Here is a 7,098-nt window from a genome sequence, read left to right as displayed (position 1 = left end):
CATCTTCATCTTCATCTTCATCTTCATCTTCATCTTCATCTTCATCTCATCTTCATCTCATCTTCTTCCTCGTCTTGGTCTTCATCTTCTTCCTCGTCTTGGTCTTCATCTTCTTCTTCACCTTTATCCTGATCTAAATATGTCCAGCCTTTTCTTCATTTACATACTCACCCTCACCATTGTTATTAGGTTAGGTATTTAAATTTTCCTTCCTCTTTGTCTTTATATTTAGGTATCTTTACTTTTATTTTAATTTCTGTATTTATCCCTTTCTTCTTCTCCATATTCAACTTTACCTCCTTCCTTGTTTGAGTCTAATCTATTCATGTACATACATACATACAGCTTATTCCTAAACTGCTGCTTAGTATACATTTAGGAGGCGTTCCCGCCCCAACCATTTACATGTACGGCATTAGTATTGGTGTCACTTTTGAATTAATTTTTTCGCTTTATGTTAAACTAATTTAAAATTTGAAAAATTGCCTGCATCAAAATACCTTTCTAATGATATATAATTGTTTATACCTTAGAGGTATAGTTTAGCCGCAAAAGGGGTGTAAAGGAAACATGATTGCCTATTTATATATTTATATATATATATATATATGTATATATTTGTCTATGTCTATCTCGATTCGTTTTGCCTGTTACAAACAACCGTTATGTGAACAAATTTATAATACCCTTGTGCACAATTGCGCTCGAGTATAAAAATACTTGACATCCGCATTCGCATCCTCATCCGCAACATCCCTGATACCAACTACGAATACATATGTGTACTTGAAAGAAGATAATTGCGTCTCGGTCTAGCTGTTAGAACATTGATTTCTGTGTGTAACACAACCGCCGTGCTTATTCATACCAAAATTTATTTCGCGGAACCCCGGTGACTTTTATACGGAACCCTTGGGTTCCGCGGAACACACTTTAAGAAGCTCTGGTTTAAAGTACAAAACCGCGTATCAACAAAATGCAAAACCGCACATCAAGATAATGCAAAACCGCGTATGTGAGGTTGCATAAATTGCTTTCTAGAGAGTAAAAACATTCATATTTCAAAATGATTCTCTTTTTTATAAAGCAATAAGCAAAGTATATTTAAGGACGAATGGATAAGGATTGAGCCAAGAGCTTATGTGAGCAAATCCAATTTTTGGCAGCCAATGTCAGTTACGCGGTTTTGCAGAATGACGACGGCACGCAGTTTTGTACTTTAAACGACGATATGTATTTACTATTTCATAGAAATCCTGCAAAAGAGCCAACTACAAGTTGGCTATTTTTTATCAATTGATAATTTTTTTCTGCAGGGTAAATACACTTACTCAGATGTATGAAAATATAATTTTTAAATACGAACATTTTTAAGCGATAATCAAATATAAAGTATTAATTTTTACTATGCATTATTTTTCTCAGTGTACGTACTACAAACAAAGCTGCGGGCAGGTTGCCGAATTTATGATTTCGAGGTCATTTGACTTTTTTTTTAGCTCAATGACGTTTTGAGAGTTTTTGTTTTAGTTTTATCACTTAATCACTTATGTACGTATTAGAAGGCTGCATGAATTCATTCAAAGCGGCATATGAATTATTCATGAGCAAAACGAATGAATGATTTTAGCTTCAAATTATTTTGATTTTGTGTGAATACTTGTTATGATATGTGTGTCGCCATACCAATGTGAAAATAAATTGAATTGAAATAAATGCCAATTTTTTATGAAAAATACTAACTTAACCGGCGAGCTTCGTCTCGCCCAAAATTAATTTTTTTGTTGGAACATTTTGGTACAACACTTTCACCAACTATTCACTTAACGACTACCAGTGGCACATTTATCTGCTCTAATAATGGGTTTTTGGTTGTCAGATGGCATATCTTCCATTGCCATTTTAAATAACCTAATCAAAGCGTCGTGTCCGTGACGAAGTTCTTGCAATTTTCCAATTATCTGGCGTTTCATAGCAAAGTTAATCGCCCAACGGTGATCAATTTCGATATCAGAGTTGCCAACGAAAACATTTTTTTTCTTTTTCATTTACTGTCTTGAACAATGATCTGGTTCGGTGTACAGCATAGTTGGTGGCAAGTTCAAAATAAGTGATTATCGTAGACATAGACTTATTTGGGAAGCAATCCTTTAACTGCCTAATCATGCATTTGTAGGAATTTATCAAGAATTGTCCTTATTCTAGTAATTCGCCATAAAGTTATGAGCTCAGGGGTTCTGGTGGTTCAGTTAACTGTAGTAATTTGACTTTAACTCCTGCAGAATTCAATCCTATTGTCTCCGAACAAAAGATTTACGCATTGTAAAATTAGCAGATTACATCAGATGGACCAATCGTAACTCACAGAAGTTCGATATACTCAGTGGTGCGGCATGTCGAAGTAATTGGACACTCACGGTACTTCTTCTCTCTTTACGATGCAAATCGGGATTTCGCTTTTGTTTCAGTTGTTAAGGAGCCCCCCTGGGGTCCTTCTGCATGACGTATGCACTCAAGTCTGTTCATTAACTTGGGCGCGCTATTAAGGATTTTGATATGCAGTGCTAATCGCCAATCTTTGAAAATTGCGGTTGCGTGAGCCAATGTTTTACTATATTCTGATCGGCGAATGGTTTACGGACACTGAAAATACAATGTCGAAGAATTCAAACTATTTTCGAAGCAATCGAACTATGTTCGCAATTTCAGACTTCTTATCGCTGGTTTCGCCCTCAAACAAATTATCCCGAAATTTTTTCATCCGCCCGTAGTGAATACACGGAAACAAAAATTGAACCAGTTCGAGGAAAATTTAACCCAGGATATATTTATTTATTATATATATTTATATATTTATATTTTTAATCAAAGTTCCGTCATTCAGTTTTCAAATCCGGAAACTTTAAATGGAACCGGCAATAATTTACAACACTTTCTAACCTAACCTAACCTACATAATTGTTTAGCATTGATACAATTTTGAACCTGGGCAAACCATTTCAACTGTAATATAAAGATCAAAATAAAAAAAATAAATAAAAATAAAAGAATTGCCCATACAATTTTCCGGATTTCCTTAGGCAGAGACAACCACAAATAAAAAGACAGCTAACATAGGACAATCCATTCTAGAGCTATGCTCGATATTACGGAAGCAACTTTGTTTTATACATACATATATATAGAGACTTAAATTTTTAAATAGTTGGAAACCTTCTTCAAAATTATTACTTCGGGTTAACAGTGCATTTAAATAACTTTCATTTGTGAATACGTTGCAATATTTTACTCGATATATATTTCAGTCATTAAAATTTTAAGCAGGTGGCAACCCTATTTAAAAGTTTTTATATTTTACCTCAACCAGTGAAGCTGTCCTTCAAAATATGGCGCTTTATTGACCAATTACAGGGCGTTCCGCTTTTTAAAACCTTTTTTTAATAAATAACTAAATTTGAACAACGTGACTATTTTTCGCAAGTATGTGGGCTCCTCTCCTTCAAACTGAGATATCATTCATTATATTTGATAAAATACACTGGATCACAAATTTTAGTTTGGTTTTTGTTCTCCAGACGCCACTATCCAATTTCTATGTAGAATTGCTCGGTGATTCCGAAAATCGGGTTAATTTTTTTTCTATGGATACGTTTTCGAGATATTTGCAATTTACCGTTATTCAGCTTAAAGCAACAATTGAAATTAGGGATAGGACTGATAGTTTCTGACAAGTTAATTAATCATTCCAGCTTTTTTATTTTTTTATGAAAAAAAATCAAACTTTACACTTTTAACAGGTTATGTGCCAAATTTTTGCGTCTGTACTAAAGCCTGTCCTGTTACAAAAAAAAATCAAGTTACTGATGAAGAAAATCGAAGGATAAATACGAAATAATGAGTGGTCAAATGCGCAAAGATTTTGTGTAAGAAATATCATTTTGGCTACCTTTTGTACGTTTTTTGAGTATAACTTTTTCAGCGCAAAACGGAGACTTTCAAAGATCATGGCAAATATTAAATGTTATATTGGAAAATGCATTAGGCGTTGAGAAAAATATGTGCCCCTCATTAGAAATAAACTGTAACAATTTGAAATCTGTCACTCGTAATTATCAAAAATGTAATATTTCAAGTTCTTTTCCATTCTGAACTTTCAGCAATTACTAAATTGTTCTCATTTGTTTATATACACATTAATTATACATTTAAGATAAAGCTACAGCTGCGTGCCATTGAAAAAAATATTGAAAATACAACAAATATTGTCGGAATAGGTCTTTGCGTGAATGGCAACATAACAGGTTGGCATTAAGCGTTATCGTTAGATAATATTCTTCACAAAGTTCGTTGAAAACGCTAAATACATAAAATAACTTTTGTCTAAAATACGGCCACGAATTTGTGTACCAAATTTGATATACACATTGCGCCTGAACCATTTAAATACTGCCTTGAAATTTTTTGAAATCGGACAAAAACCACGCCCTCTAGAAGTATCGCCAACATTGAGTTTTAAGAAATTATCGTTTTTACTTATAACTCTTTAAGTTCAACAATTATATTCAACAATTTTTATTGAGCTCGAGGCCGTTTTTTAATGAAAACTTATTGTGGAAAAGCAACAATAATTTGAAAAAATGGTAGATGTGATAGCTATTACGGAAATCACCACATTTCCTCATCAGACTTCTTTCAGTAGGATTCGAACCGACGATCCTTGTTAATTCTTGTTGTTTATTTCCACTATTTTCACTTGCTAAGCCAACTACAATCAAGCGCAGCTATTCCGCTGCAATTCACTTGATCACGTGGTTGTTGGTTTTGTTGGTTTTTGTTAATATTTCTATTATTAGAATGTTTAACTTTTAGGTGTGCTCGTCCTTAAGTTATTTGTTTTTTTTTTATTTTATGGCCTTATAACAATTATATTCAACAATTTCACAGGTCAACAACGTTTTGTTCTAGGAAAGTGTAGGGTCATTTTCGAAGTAATTTTTTGCGTAGAATCCGAATCCGGGGTTTAAATTGCTCTATCACGTCAGGATTTTGAGATATCCTAACCTAAAAGTGCAAAAACGCTGTTTTTGCCCATTTTTGAGGTTATGTAGCTACGCAGATTTTGCTCTTCATAAAAAAGTAAACGTGGTATTTTAAAGTATATGTCTTCCTCTTTTAAATGCCGTTGAGTTTGCTTAAATATCTTTATTTTTCACTGAGATATCGCATTTTGAAGTTTCCATGTTTGTGAATTTTTCGATATTCGAAAATCCATTGAGATAACATGAGACGTGATACGGTCGATTACATTCACAAACATGGAGACTTCAAAATGCGATATCTCGGCATTTAAAAGAGGAAGACATATACTTTAAAATACCACGTCTACTTTTTTATGAAGAGCAAAATCTTCGTAGCTACATAACCTCAAAAATGGGCAAAAACAGCGTTTTTTGCACTTTTAGGTTAGGATATCTCAAAGTCCTGACGTGATAGAGCAATTTAAACCCCGGATTCGGATTCTACGCAAAAAATTACTTCGGAAATGACACTACACTTTTATAGAACATTCCGAACCCATTTTTTTGCAGACCTGTGTTTTTATTGAGCTCGAGGCCGTTTTTTAATGAAAACTTATTGTGGAAAAGCAACGATAATTTGAAAAACTGGTAGAAGTGATAGCTATTTCGGAAATCACCACATTTCCTCATCAGACTTCTTTCAGTAGGATTCGAACCGACGATCCCACTGACTCAGCCTGTTGCCTACGCACTCAGCCAGTTGCCTACGCCTTGTTAATTCTTGTTGCTTATTTCCACTTTAAGGATTTTAAAAAAATGAATCACGCAAGAACTTAATGTTTCCTCAATACATAGATTTCAAACAATTTGAAGTAAAATTTATTTGTGTGCGTTCAATTTAAAAATTTACGCTTTTTTAGCGTTGAATCGCACGGTTCCGGAGATTTGCCCATATGCTATCGGATTCTGCAACTACTATTCCATGTGTACGTGAAATCCCCGTCTCGCCAGCTAGGCTATTTAAAAAGTTATAGACGAACATATTTTGGTTTCCCTATAAGGTTAACATTACAGTCCAAATGTTCAAAACGTTCTCGAATTCAGGTTTTCGGACTTAGGCGGTTATTGCTTATGACCACAGATGATGCAGTAGTTTTTAAATGAAAGTAGGTTTATGGTGTGGGAGCTTTTAAATTGTATTAGTTCCTCAATGAATAGTATACCTGTTTTTGCACAAAGTTGAATTAGGAAAGCAAATGAGTTACGTCGTTTATATATGCATTAATTTTTCAGTAAGCTATTCACATTTTTTTACACCTTACAAAAAGGAATTTAATTTCACATTCGGTATCTGTCACTGTTTAGAAAGTCGCAGCAATTTTCCAGAGACGCACAGACGACGCCATCAAATAATTCATCATCACTGAAGCGACAAAAGTCAATATCTTCATATCACACTTGCCAGAACCGTGTTAATCAAGCGGATGTCAGAGTAATTCGGCCTAAATCAGGTGAGTAAAGCTGAAGTACAATTGCCAAAAGATATCTGAACTAATTTGTATTTGTTAAAATATTTTTAATTTGTACCCAAACGAAGATTTTTTATAACGTTGATAACATGACATACCCATACGCAATGAATAAAAGCCCCTAGTATGCATCAAAGGACAGTCGCCGTGTGCTGTACGGGAGCTTTTTCTACGACCCCTGGGGCTGCTCTTGATGTGCTTCACTTACCATCTCTTTGCACCTTTATACGTGGGGAGACCACCTGTAGGCATAAAAGACATGTACATATGTATGTAAGTTGGTAAGATACTGAGCGGGCGAGGCGGAGGTTGCTGGGGGAAGAGTTCTAGAAATAATTCCAACACTGAGCCCGGTCTCACATACTGTCGAACCTTTACTGATGGCTCCAACGCTGACACGGGTCAGGATGTGGTGTCTATATCAGGGGCGGAAAGCAATAATTATTTTTAAAATAAAAAAAAAACAAGTAAGAAAGTCTAAGTTTGGGCGGAGCCGAACATTATATACCCGGCGCAAGTATTAAATATATGTTTTTTCACCTTTCCGAAAC

The 7,098-nt window shown here is 34.6% G+C and overlaps 2 protein-coding genes across 2 annotated transcripts in view; one reads left to right on the top strand and one right to left on the bottom strand.

The window, feature by feature from the left end:
* The window catches only part of LOC118749276 (protein furry-like), a 1,083,341-nt gene that overhangs the window by 407,828 nt on the left and 668,415 nt on the right, over nucleotides 1-7,098 (bottom strand). The gene's annotated exons all lie outside the window — the stretch shown is intronic.
* The window catches only part of LOC118749279, a 136,917-nt gene continuing 136,205 nt past the window's right edge, over nucleotides 6,387-7,098 (top strand). Inside the window, exon 1 of the mRNA XM_036484080.1 lies at nucleotides 6,387-6,529. The gene's annotated coding sequence lies outside the window, so the exon portion shown is untranslated. The remainder of the gene's footprint in view (nucleotides 6,530-7,098) is intronic.

The sequence above is a fragment of the Rhagoletis pomonella genome, unplaced genomic scaffold, assembly GCF_013731165.1.
Source record: "Rhagoletis pomonella isolate Grant_MI unplaced genomic scaffold, Rhpom_1.0 Rhpom_scaffold_00014, whole genome shotgun sequence".
In the NCBI taxonomy this organism is placed as follows: Eukaryota; Metazoa; Arthropoda; class Insecta; order Diptera; family Tephritidae; genus Rhagoletis; species Rhagoletis pomonella.
Note: the sequence above shows the minus strand (reverse complement) of the source record. Positions and strands in the feature narration are given on the sequence as shown.